The following is a 15,033-nucleotide window of genomic DNA, read 5'->3' on the forward strand; positions in this document are numbered from 1 at the left end:
CTTATTCTATTCGCGATCAGCTGTGCAACCAGATAACTAAAATAAGATGAAGGTCGAGTAATATTGTTCAATGAGAGAACTGGAAAATATTGTCGCTGGCAACGATTTGAGGACTGAGAGAAAACTCTTGGACTCTCTTGCATTCTTTGGATAGGTATGAAGTTGGTGTCGGATAGCACCCAAATGGTGTAATTTACATCGCTTTAGAAAGAAATTAATTTTATGTATGTATGTTGCTTCCACTTTGGTAGGTAATAGCTGTTTTTGTAACATACACCCAACCATTCTGAAATGTAAAGGGCGAATACGAAATTATTGCGACACCGAAAATCTAATGCCGATTTTCTTATGATGTTTAGAATCAATCCAAAATTTTAGGGTAGTATTATACATATAATAAATTCAATGGAATGTTAATCGATGGAGCTTTGAGTGTAACATTGAACGCATTTTCGCTTGATGCCCTCCGTCAAAGTCTTTACAACGTGATCTGGCCAATGGGATGTCTGAAAAATTAGAGAACGGTTGCCATGGACCGAGTGAGGTTTAGGAATAATGTTCGTAAAGTTATGTCGTTATAAAAATACAAAGTCTTTACAAAGTCATCCGGTACCATTTTCTCAGTTTTTTTTTCCATTTTCTCAACTTGTCCATTTCGTCTTTAACTGTCTTCTTGCTCATTCGAAGTTCCCGCTTCAGTACTGCTCCATCGGACGCAGCTCCGGACAGTGCCATTTACTGTGCCCTTTGTCACAAAAGGTTCACTCGCCAGTCCACAAGAGCAGATGGCCTGCAAAACGAGATATTTGGAGGCGAACTTTGACATTTTCTTCTTCTTAAATTTGTCTTCCACATCCAACTTGCTTTTGCCGGTGAAAAATACCAACCCCGGAATTTGCTTAGAATCGGCTTTTATATACGTTTCATCGTCCATCACACAGCAGCCACATACTGTCAGCATCTTCTCGTAAAGCTTCCGAGCCCGAGTTTTAGCCGTCGATTGTTGCCGCTCATCGCGGTTTGGGAAGTTCTGTACCTTGTTTTATGTAGTCCAGCTGTTTACTTTACATTTTGGACGTAGCTCTGCGACATACCGATTTTTTTTTTTGAAAATCACGGCTTGAGACGTTGGAACTTGCATTAATTATCCACTTCACCTTCCCCTCAGCCTTTTTGTTCTCCGGTCCCAGTTTTCTTCCAGCTCCTTTGCCACAATCCAACGTAAATCGCTCCTAGAACCGCTTCAATACTCTGGAGACGGTTGAATGGTGAATGTTCAACATTTTTCCAATTTCCGGTGCGACAGATCAGAAAATTCCAGGTGTTTGGAAAGAATTTGTTCTCTCGACTAGCTCTGGTTCACCTACATTTCCGTTGAATCGAAAAGCACGACTCCGAGTTTGACAGCATGTAAACAATACAGATCAATGAGAAAGTGTGCCGAATTTGGTTGATTTTTACCCAATGGTAAAAAAGTTCTGGCCTGTTGAATGTGTCGCAATAATTTCGTGTTCGCCCTTTATACTATACCCAAAGAAGAGGTTACTCAAATCCGATGTCTTGGAGCAAATATCTATGCCGAAAATGCGCTGAAAAGTGTACTGTACCAAAGCTGATATGATTGGAAAAGCATTACTGGCAAAATGACTCTAGCTCCCAAGCAAAATGATGCATGACCACCAAATTCGAATGAAACAAGAAAATCGTTCTCTGGGATTTTCATCCTATTGGATAATTCATACCAAAAAGAAAAAAAAATATAGTGAAAATCGAACTCACTGGATGCATTGCTAGAAAATTTGAAGTTAAGTGTTCAAAGCTAGCACATCTAAGATTTGGCATAGTTGCGTATATATAGTTCAGATTTAAATTTAAAATTCATTTTTCCTGATTTTGATTTAATTTTCAGCTGATTTGTTCACATATGTGTTCCATATACTTTCATATCTAGATCAACATGTTTTCGTGGGAAACAATTTTAACTGGAACTGGCACAACTTCTTATTTAGATGAAGGTTAACGTATTTTTTCTATACTTTAGTGAAAAAAACTGAAATGATGAAAAAATTTTGAATGAAACTTTCGCATTGTCATTTGCAGTATGTGTTTTAAAAACTAAGTGTAAGAGTCGCCTTCCGGATATTCGAATTAATTTATTTCACTTTTGTTTTTCTCGTACCAAATCCACTCAAATAATTGACCACCAACGGACACTTACTCCTCCCGTTGCTCGTTACCCAGGGGCAAAAAGTAATGATCTAGTGTTGTTGCATCGTAGGTACCTACGTGTGTAAGTTCATGAGCAAATCTTCTTTATAGGATAATGAGCGTTTCAAGAGTGCGAACGGAGTGAAGTGAGATGAGAGCTGCCCGGCTCAAATGGCGTTCGGTTGCATAAATTTAGCGTCAAGTAGCCTTTAATAGACTCCGCGCAGTTAAGCCTCTTTAGTTTCATTCGGCTCAGTTCGGATCGACTCGCTTCTGGATGACTTGTCGTTTCAGTATAAATCTTTTTTTTTCGGACGGGGGGTGTCGTCTCCAAGAGTTGTACCTTCCTAAATACTTACGATACGACACGCTGCCAGGCTGCACAACACTCCTCTCTAAAGGACGAACAACGAGAAAACTCGACATCTCAAGTGAGTGACGACGAGTTGATGCCACACTACACAAGATGCACTTGATTGCATTCTGGTTGCTAGTTGCACTGCATTGCGCCACCATCATCATCATCACCTTCCGACTTCCATCCTTCGACGTTGCCATCATCCTCTGCTTCATGAGTTTTCTGCTCATGGTCTTCTTCGAGCGAGGCCAACGAGAAAGCACACAAGATCTCCACCAAGACCATTTAGCAAGAAATATTTAATTATTCCTTATTTAAATGAGTGCTTGTTACTTGGTTGGGATGATTTATTTTCGAACCGCGCCTCTGCTCCTGCTGGTCTCCAATGCGCCACTCTCTAGGCCAAACAGATGAGGGCCTCCGGATGTCTCGCCGGAGAAATACTCACCTAAACCCAACCTGAGGCCCCCATTGGCATTGCTGCTGCTGCTGCTGAAGAGTTGTGCGGGGGTCTTGCTGGCATAATCGTTGCTAAATGAGCCATGATGCCGACATGGATGGATGGTTGAAGTCTTAACGAGTTCGGTGATACCTGCCTGGCAGCTCCTAAGAGTTGTAGTAGTTCATTACTGGAAACAGGGTCTTCAGCTCATACAATAACAACTACAAACACTTCGGCCAGCCGGAATGCATTCGGGGCATTTATTTGAATTCCCACTGATGACGTCCTACAGGTTGGCTTCTAATGAAGAGTAAAAACTATTTACACAAAGTTGGATTATGCATAGATTGGATGTTCTAGCTTTGTTTTAACTTGTCCACATAACCTATTTGCGTAAAAAGGAGAAATCATAATAAACTACATGGCACATCAGAGGTTTCAACGAAAGTATATTTCACCTTTGTATTATATAATCAGCACAATAACAATAACATCCCTTAAACTTATAAACCAATATTCAGATACAAATCACATCTTTTTGATGATTGAAACACATTTCTCAATCCAACTATGTTATTTTTGGGTAAAAAATTTGAACTGTTACATGTTTCTGTCATTTATTTATGAGTTTATCCACAACGATCTAAAAATATCAGAAATATCAGCTCCTATCTGTTAGGCTAACGAATTTAAATATTGACTGTTTGAGTAGCTGATGAGTGAGACTGCATTAATAAGCAAGTATCGCTGGAGTTATTCCGCGAACAAATAAATGAGGGTTGCTTCCATTTGTGTTTGAACTGCTGAAAAAATTATTTGCACATCAGGTAACTGGAATTTCGAAAATTTATTTATAACTTGAGGTGCTGAGTCAAATAAATGAATTCGAAAAATTCTCAAATCAGCGCATAGCTTTATTTAAATGTTTTTTGGATAGATAGCTAGTGGTGACAGATTTAATCTCATTACACAATGCCACAGTGCCACAGTGCCACAAAATGGAACTTTTTTTCTGGTGCTTTGTCTTTCATTTTAGCTATTAGATGTCTTCAGAACATTTACTAGTAAGATTGTTTTCCATAACGTGAAAGTATCAAAAATTTGTCACAGCCTGCTAAGATAAAAATAAAACACTAACTATTTTGTTTGAAGAGATAGAGACCAAATTTATTCTACAAAGTTGTAGATGTCTTCAAAATATGAAACTTTGCTGAAATAATAAGAACTCTATCTCTATTCAGTGCAGAGTTATGAAGCTTTTAGTTTGAAACATACTTAAAATTTGTTTTTCGTACTTAACTATTGTAAATTTTGAACTTGCATAAATATGATGTTCACAACATTTATTGCGATACTTAATACGCACATTTTGCACTAGATCTCAAGTCTCTACGACCTTGTCTTAAGAAGTTATCGCAATTTCAAGTTCTATTTTTCCTTAATTTTAAGAATTTTTAGGGTTCAATGGGGCAAGTGAATCCATAAACTAAATACCACATTTTGAAGTATGATTCAAGTTCTACAAACTTAGCCAAAAACTACTTGTCTCCACGTGAGAACGGTCGGCATAAATTTGTTGAATTCTTAGTTTTTAACGAGAAAAAAAGAGTTTTATAGTCATCGTTGAAATAAAAACATTTTTAAAATGCACATAGCTTTATCAGTTTTCAACTAAAATCATCAAATAGTACATCAAAACACATTGGAATTTATCACCTTTTCAAATTTAATATTTAAAAAAAATTAACAAAAAAAAATTCGAGTTAAAATCGTAAAAACGCTTTAAAAATTGTTTAAAGGTACAAACGGTTTCATCAAATATTCCCTAAAAAATACCATTCAATTGCTCGCTTGATGTTCCAATTTTCATTTGAAGACACCAAAACAGAAAAATCATTCCTTGAGAATATATGACAAAATTATCAACAATCAATCTCTATTTTCTCGTTAAAATCTAAGAATTCAACATGCCTACCGTACTCAAAAACGGGCGCGTGGAGACAAGTAGTTTCTGGCTGAGTTTGTAGAACTTGAATCGTACTTCAAAATGTGGTATTTAGTTTATGGATCCACTTGCCCCATTTTACCCTAGAAATTCGTAAAATTAAGCAAATATAGAATTTGAAATTGCGATAACTTCTTAAAACAAGGTCGTAGAGACTTAAGATCTAGTACAAAATGTGCGTATTGAGTATCGCAATAAATGTTGTGAACATCATATTTATGTAAGTTCAAAATTTACAATAGTTAAGTACGAAGGACAAATTTTAAGTATGTTTCAAACTAAAAGCTATATAACTCTGCACTGAATCGAGATAGAGCTCTTATAATTTTAGCATAGTTTCATATTTTGATGATATCTATAATATTGTAGAACAAATTTGGTCTCTATCTCTTCAAACAAAAAAGTTAGTGTTTTTATTTTTATCGTAGCAGGCTGTGACAAATTTTTGATTCTTTCACGTTATGGGAAACAATCTTACTAGTAAATGTTCTGAAGACATCTAATAGCTAAAATGAAAGACAAAAGCACCAGGAAAAAAGTTCCATTTAAGACACTTTTGGACCACTGGTGGTGCAGAACATCAATCTAGATGTACGAAGTTAATAGCACCCAGGGATGAAAAAATAGACATTTAAAGTCTTTAGCAACATTGTTCAATTTTATATGGAGCATATTCTAATATCATAATTTTTGTCGAGGGGTCCACTGATAGCGAGATAAAAATGCTTACTTTTTTGTTTTTCAAATTAGGGCTTTGATGTCTTTGACAAAGTTGTTTGTCTGATCTAAATACAAAAGTTTGTAGAATACGTCAAAGTCCTATCACATCACCCTCAGGAGTTACAGTCAAAGTAAAATAAATCCCTTGAAAACAGTTTTTTGAACCTGACACGTTGTAGATTGGATAAAACGGTTCGCTGTCTTTGAAACAAAGTTGTAAGAAGCTACGATCTATAATTCTTGTTGTACGTCTTATACATTATGATGGGTTTAAAGGTTGCTGAAGCCCTTTAGAAAGCATTAAGTGTATTTTATTGGCTATTTTTGGAAGGCTCGTTCATCGAAAAGTGCACATTTTTGCAACAAACCCTTTTTTTTTGATTATTTTTGATGATAAACGGAACCATTTCCATTTGAAATTAGCGGGAAATTCGGTAGAACTAGTAGAGATTTGAATGATCGATGGATGAGCCTGCGAAAATAGCCAATAAAATACACTAAATGCTTTCTATAGGGCTTCAGCAACTTCTAAACCCATCATAATGTATAAGACGTACAACAAGAATTATAGATCGTAGCTTCTTACAACTTTGTTTCAAAGACAGCAAACCATTTTATCCAATCTACAAAGTGTCAGGTTCAAAAAACTGTTTTCAAGGGATTTTTTTTTACTTTGACTGTAACTCCTGAGGGTGATGTGATAGGACTTTGACGTATTCTACAAACTTATGTATTTAGATCAGATAAACAACTTTGTCAAAGACATCAAAGCCCTAATTTGAAAAACAAAAAACATTTTTATCTCGCTATCGGTGGACCCCTCGGCAAAAATTATGATATTAGAATATGCTCCATATAAAACTAAACAATGTTGCTGAAGACTTTAAATGTCTATCTCTTCATCCCTGGGCGTTATAAATTTCGTACAGCTAGATTGATGTTCTGCACCACTGTGCATTGGAGATAATAACTTAAAGTGTTTGTCTTTGTAGATTTTCAACCCAATGACTGATCATGAGTCAAGTAAATTAAAAAAAAACCCTCGGGATTACATTTGCGCCGACATTAAAAAGCTTTCTTATAAATGGCATTGTCAAGGATATTGTCGAATGATATTCGGGCATAAGAAAAAAGATCTTTGTTTCCAACCAACAGCAAAAAACCACCAGCCAAGATGATCTGTGCGTGTGTATAAAAAACGGCTGGCAATAGAAAACAATTTCTAATATCCTATTCCCACCTTATTCTCTTTTTCTAATCCCTTTCCAATCAAAGACAAAGGAGAATGGAAAAAAATCACCTGCCAAACGGCAGACGGCCAATGCAATGCATTTTTATGGTAATCGGCGGTGGCTGAAAAACTATGATAATAAACTATTAATTGTCAACCAAATCAGATAGTGCACTGGGTAGAATATCGGACTGGCAAGCCGAGATGAGATGTTTTAGTGAGTTCGATTCTCACTTTAACTATTTTGGGGATTGAGCTTGAATGTATTGACCAAGAATAATTTTTCTTGGGAGCTCGAGTCGTTATGCCAGTAATGCTTTTTCAATCATGTCATCTTTGGTATAATCCATGATTCAAAACATCTTCGGCATAGGAGATATGATAAATGAGCGTTTGATTTTTGCAACTTTTTCTATGAGTGTACAACATGCCCCTGCGAAAAACTCGTCCCTGGGAAGGAAAGGGGAGTGGTGTAGGGGCTCACAACAAACAATAACAAAAATGCACAATAGATAAGGAAATAGATTATTATGACCATTTTTTTTACTAATAGTCATCACAAGAATGCGAAACATATGTAAATTTTACCGATCTCTGATTCAAAATAAGATAGCGCCGATGTGGTCTAGTGGATAGGCTGGCGCGAGTCTGGTTTTGGTATGCCAGGCGTACTGAGTTCGATTCCCGGTATCGGCAAAAAAACTTTTGGGTTCAAATCCCATAAGTGGCCGAAAGGTAAGATGTGTTTTCTCTAATAACTGACTTATATAATAAGAATGTTCAATCAATTGCCAGCTGGCCAGATATATACACGAATGCGGAATACCTGTCATAGATTCATAACACTGAAAATGTGATGAATCTTATACCTACGGGTGCGAAACTGATTATCTCGTTCTCCAAATAAGACTCACACAAACACAAAAATACATTCGTTACATAACAGTTCACACGATGCCATGGTTTCGGGTATGTGGTGATTTGCATTGAAGATTAGCCGAACTCATGATCTAAAAAATGCAATTCAGCGCATAAGTTGGCGAAACTGCGGCGAATCCGTGCACCCATGGTGGATTATCTACATACATACATACATCACTCATTCAAAATAAGACAGAATTTAAAGTTTCAATTAAATTGTTTTCCTGACAAGCCAATTAAAAATTATTAAAAATGATATTCCTTCTACTGAATCAGAAATTTGCTTGAAAAAAAATTTTAGCAGTCAAGTTGAACAATTTAAAACCAATATTTTCTAACACTAAAAAACGAATACGTCAGAAATTACGAATGAATCCGGAAGGGTTGATTGACAAATATTGCGGCATTATCATGAATTTAACAAAAATATTGAGTTACGATTTATAACATGAATTTTCGATGGGGAGAAAAATTTGAACTTAAGAAAATTCCATCAAGAAATTTATTAATATAGAGAATTTTTATTTTTTTTTTTGTACGTCAATATTGAGTGTTCAAAACAAACATATAAAAAATAAAAGTTCAAATTGGCCTTTAAAACCTATCTTTTCAGTTGATTCTTTGAACCATTTTTCGAACTTTTATGTATGTATGTTTGTATGTATGTATGTATGTATGTATGTATGTATGTATGTATGTATGTATGTATGTATGTATGTATGTATGTATGTATGTATGTATGTATGTATGTATGTATGTATGTACGTATGTATGTATGTATGGTTCCCCTATCGGTAGCAAGGTCCTGCCTATGGCTGTGTGGCTTGGCCTTTCGAATTTTTTCTAGTGCTTCCACGGCCGATGGTTCGTCGAGGGAAGGCATCCAACCTTCAGAGACCTACAATGGTTGGCAATCCACTCCGCTTGCAATAGTCTCTTCAGATTAACCCCATATGCATTCTCTCTGAAATATTTAGTTATAAATGGTTATTTAATGAAATACACATCTTACCTGCAGGCAACTTATGGGATTCGAACCCAAAAGTTTTCTTGCCGATACCGGGAATCGATACCGCCGATACCAGGAACCCAGTACGCCTGACATACTGAAACCAAACTCGCACCAGCCTTCTTATCTTAAATTTTTGTCTGGTTTTCTTCATCAGTTCTGGTTGTTGAGGATGTTGAGTTTATAATTTAAAAAATGGAGCAGATTTAAGTGAAATTAATCAATGATAACTGAAGAACTTAGAAATCCTCATGATAGATTAATCTGAATTTATCATTATAAAACATTCAACCAAGGAATGATAGGGAAAAAACGACCTTAGATACAATAAAATGATACAGTGATCTTAAGAAAGTTAAATTCTACAGCTTTTACAAAATGTAACTATTAGAAGTTTTTTTTTTTGACTAACTAAAAAATGTTTCAAAAAAAGTTTTATTTTATTTAACAAATTTGTTGAAGCCTTACTATTTGATTTTTGCTTTAAAAAGTTATCTAAATTTTAATTTGGCTCATTTTTTTATTGGTTCCGAACTCCCGTATTGCACAGAAAATGGAAAAAAATAAATGAAAATGATACCACGGTAATTGTTTATATCTTTCTCATCTCCCTTTTTGTAAACCAGCATCTTTAATTTTGAATATGCGAAAAACTAATTGTAGATCGCTGCAATGTCGAATTTTTTTTCCGATAAGCTGAAATGTTTCCTAGTTATGATTCATTCAAACCTAACCTCAAGCAACAATTTCTTGCTAGTTCCTTGCTATCCAAAACTTATGAAAAACCCTAAGTATTTCAAACATATTCCAGTGTTTGAATCCTATACCATGTCTGCTTGTGGCAAGGTGCCTAGCATATTGAAGTATGTGTTTATTGGTTGTTTTGTATAAAATAAAATGATTTGCTAAAATTTTGCTCCTACTACAATTTTCAAAACAAAAACTTTGGTTTTCGCTGTTTTTAAAATTCTTAAAAGAGTAATCTTGCATGTACCCTTCGCAACCTACCATCTAAACTACTCAATTATACTTCAATTTCAATCTCATGATGGATTTATTTCGTTATTGTCAGATTTTGCCAGACATTTCGCTAAAAACGCTTTAAAGTGGCTCAAAAATAGTCAAGTTTCATTAATTTCGAAACAGCTGTATCCACTAAATTGTCCTTAGTTTATTTTAAAAGAGAATTATCAGACCCAGAAGTAACAGAATTTGGAGGATGTGGATGAAGCTATCAAAAATACAGATTAGATGATGTATGAGTTTGAAAAACTGATCAATATCATGACTTAAAAAAAGTGTGCGCCAGCCGATGGGAGGTACCAAGAGTAAAGTAGAAATTTATCTCACAGAAAACGATAAATTTTTTATCAAATATTTTTTATGAATTATCATAAGATTACCTTCATTTCCTTCAAAGAAAGTATTCAGATCAAATGAATGGTTTTTTGAGATACACGCATTCGTAACTGACAAATTTCTAAAAAAAACTAAGCTTTTCTCATCCTAATTTTGGATTCTGATCCTAGTGCTGATCTTGGATCATTACCACCTTCCTGATATCTTGCATCCTGGATCTTGACCCTGGACTCCGATCCTGATTCTTATTTCAATTTGAATCCTGGTCTCGGGTTCATATCTTGAAATCTGTTACTGATTTTAATTTTGAACGCTGGTTTCTGATGCTGGATTCTCAAGCCTTATTTGAATATCGATCATATGTAGATCTACATCCTAGAGCGTGGACCCTGATTCTGGATTTCAATCCTGGGTTCTGATACTGGATTTTAATATCAGATCCTACTGCTAAATCAAAATTTCTAATTCCGAACCTGATCCAGGATTCTGAAACTTCAGGATCCTGATCAAGAGTTCTCGGATATTGAATTCTGTTCATGTTTACGGAGTGCCATTTTGATAAACTTAACACAAACAGTTTCTATACCTCCTTAGAATTTATCTGGAAACTTATATTGTAAGTATATAATAATTGTGGGATGTGATAAGAATTCACCTAACCGTAATAGATATCTCGAATCTCACGATCTCAAAAATGGCGTACGAATTGATATTAAATAGGATGTGGCATGGAAACCGTTATATTTAACAACTCTACCAATACGGTATCAACACTTTGAGTTGCTTCTAGCGACATTTAAATACAAGATGTTAAACATCTGTTATTTTCTGTTGAATTCGAATCCGAATTTTTTTATCTAACTTTGATTGTTCGAGATTGAATTGGTCAAAAAAAAATATGCAAAGCTGAAATGCCAAAACTATATACTTTATTAAGTTGCTCACAAGTTTACCCAGTTTCCCCATCTTTTTCTTTAGATTTTAGAGTAAAGAACACGAAGCTTAAATAATCCTCATTCATTTTGTGCACGATCATTGTGCCAAATTCAATGCTGCGATCATAGGTCAAACATTCCATTTTATTCCATGATTGATTCCTTTCTTTTATTGAAACATAATGTTATCGGAAAGGCAATAAGTCGATATCTGACTGCGTTGCGTTGTTCCATTTTCCTCGGCAACCACTATTTAGGTGGTACAAGTACTTCAAAAAGCCCTTAAAAAGCAATAAAATCAACCCTGCAGCGCTTCAACTCAATGAATATTCATTGATTTCTGATAACATTGATCGGGGAGCAGAAATACCGGAATATACATATGCAGAGCAAACCCCATAATTGAGGTCGTTTGTTGTTGGTCAACTGATGAGATCGTGCCTTGTTCTCGATGCATTTCTCCTTTCATCATCGCTCATCAAAAATGGCAATTGATACATTTTCCGCAGCCTCCGCGCGCTCACTCAATCAAGTATCAATAAACGCACTTTGTGTAGAGATGATTTTTTTCTGTTCGCCGAAACTGGCTGATGGCTATATTCGTGAAGTGCGTTTGCCTTTCTCTTGGAACGAGTCGAACGATTCGTCTTTTTTTTTAATTTAACCAAGAATTTGTACAGTTTCTTTCAATATTTTTTATGAAAACTTCTAATTAAAAACATAATACCTAGTGTTGAAGATGAAAATATAAAAGATACAATCCATTATGATAATGTAAACTGTATTTAAATAATTTAAAGGTAAATCAAAAATAATCTCGTCCTTCGTTCGCGATTATATCAAGATCGTACCAATTGCAAGTCCGCCATAATTACGTGAAAAAGTACCTTCATAACAGACTCTTCATTCGGCGGATCGCTTCTCCCGGAACAACAGCCACGGAACCACGGATGCCAAATTTGTACAAACAACTTCTCCATCCGAGGAGACGAGTGCAGATCATGTCCAGAAGGTGCTTGTTTGCTTTTTGGACAGCTTGTTCGAACATCATCTCACTCACATGGTTGGTACTTGGTTGTTTCTTCCGTATAAAAAAGACGAAAAAAATCCACGAAACTTTGGCGCGGATGGCACGAAATCGGGAAGAAAAAAGAAGGGAAAAAGAAAAAAAAACAACAACCTTACAAACCGTCCTCGTCCGTTGTAGGTCGTCTCGCGTCTTGTTGTGCTGTCTGATTAATCACATCTCTCATGGTTCTGGATTGTTGATGATGCCACACAAGATGCTGTGTTTTCCGTCTGGTGTCCTCGGCGTGGTTTGATATTATTTGGACTCTATTTGATCAAGAAAAGATTCAAGCTGCATTTTTTTTTTTTGTTTTAAAATATTGACCTCCTACCGTGCTGTTAAGCGATGTTAATTTCGGGGTTTCAGATTGTTATCAAAAGTACTGGATAGTAGGGTTGATGTATACCAGGCATGTCAAACTCGTTTAGGTGTGCGGGCCGCATTGAAAATTTTCTATGACGTAGAGGGCCGCAGCCGAAATCAGTTAGAAAATATAACGTTATAGTTTCGCGGAAATTTGATACAATACAATGGAATATAGTTATAAGTAAATTTGGAATTAAATTTTTGCGTTATATCTATTGTTCTGATGCTTGACATCTTTTTTGAGTTACCAGTTTATTAATATCAGTTTGAAGTTTATTTGTAACTGACACTTTCATTATTGGTGATAAATTTTTATCAGATAATCTCGAACGATGAGGAGTTTTCGTAGCTTTCATTATGGAATAAACTGCTCACATAGATAGTAACTCAACGTAGCTTTCAGACAAATAGCTTTAAAATTTTGGTACAGCCACTTCAATGTATTTCGCTTTTAATTATGAATCGCACTGCAGCTCTATCAAATCTAGTTGCAAATTATCAGCAGCATTTTCAGGAGCAAACGAAAATGGAGATACAAACAACGAAAATTCTTGATCGAATGAATAAAAGTCACGAAAACGGCTTTTGAATGCATCTAGCAACGATTCTAGGTGAAGTACGTATTTTCCATATGATGCAGCCTCATTTGATTTTTTCAGTTCTTGACACTTAGAGAAGTGCACAAGGTTTTCTTTGGAAATTTGGTTGATCCATAACCGTAACTTCGCTTGAAAGTATTTTACATCATCACAAGCAGCTATGATATTTTTTTCTTATCCTTGAAGTTTTAAGTTCAAATCTTGCAGGTGGCCAGTGGACTCGTGTTAGTAGCCTACCTTATATATTTATACCGTGTTGTTATTAGAGTATTTCCTGGGATGGCTATGAATTAAATCACAATGAAGTAAACAGGAACCTTGTAATTGATGTTTTGAATGTGATATTTGAAGAAGTGATTGTTATGTCAATTTGTTGGGGGAAAGAAAAGTTTTTCAATTTGGCCAATCGCCGTGGCGATCTCGGCGTGCTGCGATCAGAGGGAAAAATAAAATAAAGTTGGATAACCTGTTTGAATTGCTGTCAAACTTTGGAAGTTTCGGGTGAGATCATTCCATTTAAAATTCCTCATTTCAATTTAACAAATAGGGGAACATGCCCTATTATGCGCCACCTAAGCGAATCGCTTATTTTCTATGTATTCCACATACAAATTGTGCTAAAAATGGGTGGAATCGTTGAATAAAAGTGTTTTCAACAAATGCCTATGGATTTTCATTACTCAAATTGCTATAGTTTCTTCAAAAACATGATTTTTAAAAACCATATTCAAAGCCACAGAACATAACTGTGTTGCGAATACGCGCCGCTGTGTATTCAATACGCGCCTAGCAGCCGAACACACCCGAGAGCAGCCGAAGACCGAAAACACACCAATACTAACAGACACTTTGACTGAAAAGAAAATCAAAATGGACTAATAGAAATTTAACAAAAATTTGAAAATAGATTTTTTGGGCTAAATTAACGCTCAAAATATGGTTTTAGACGTTTTGTTCATTTTAAATGAAAATTGGCCTTTTTGAAAAATTAATGCTATTTTCAGCCTACTACGATTGGCGCGTTATAAAGAGCGCATGGGCCGTGATAGAACATACCCATGAAAAGCATATCTTAGCGAGTTCAGTATGATTTTTTTTGCATAAAATCATCATTTAGATTCTCCTCTTTCGATGTGTCAGAAAATATTGTCTTATTCGTTTTTTTCTGCTTGGTGACACCTTATTAAAAGTGTTTTAAAATTTAGATCGAAATGAAGAAAACCCGAAATTGTGAAATTATCACGACACAGGGGCATTTTAAGGAAAAATTCATACTTGCCATGACCAATCACAGCATTTAAAACAAATTGGTAATATTTTGCAGGCTTAAAATGTTTCAGATTCTTCAAAACAACAGTGGCGCGTATTAGCCACATGGGGCGTTATATGAACTTTTCCCCTACATTGGCACTTTATAACTTATTGATTCATAAGAAGCGTTTGGCAGGGAACTCCACGTTTCATCCCTCCCTCGTTCCTGTATGTTTTGCGTTTTCACCACATGTTGCCCTGGCCGTAGTATTATCTGCAATGCATGTTCCATGTATCAGACACTATGTTGAAAAGAAAAAATGAGGAACGCAAGTTTTTCATATTCCAGGATGCATACAAGTTTTGGCCAAGTTGGTGTAAGAAGAGGAAAAAGATTATATCATTTGTTTGTTCATATGTTTATATATTCCTTTTGGCGCTGAAATCTTCTAGAATGGAAAGATTTTAAGGATTTCGGTGCTGTATTAATAATTTCTCTGCTCTTTCAAATCTTTTCAAAAGCGAGCAATGGCGCTATAAGCATGGTCGATGACCTGAGA

This window comes from Uranotaenia lowii, chromosome 2 (genome assembly GCF_029784155.1).
Source record: "Uranotaenia lowii strain MFRU-FL chromosome 2, ASM2978415v1, whole genome shotgun sequence".
Classification (NCBI taxonomy): domain Eukaryota; kingdom Metazoa; phylum Arthropoda; class Insecta; order Diptera; family Culicidae; genus Uranotaenia; species Uranotaenia lowii.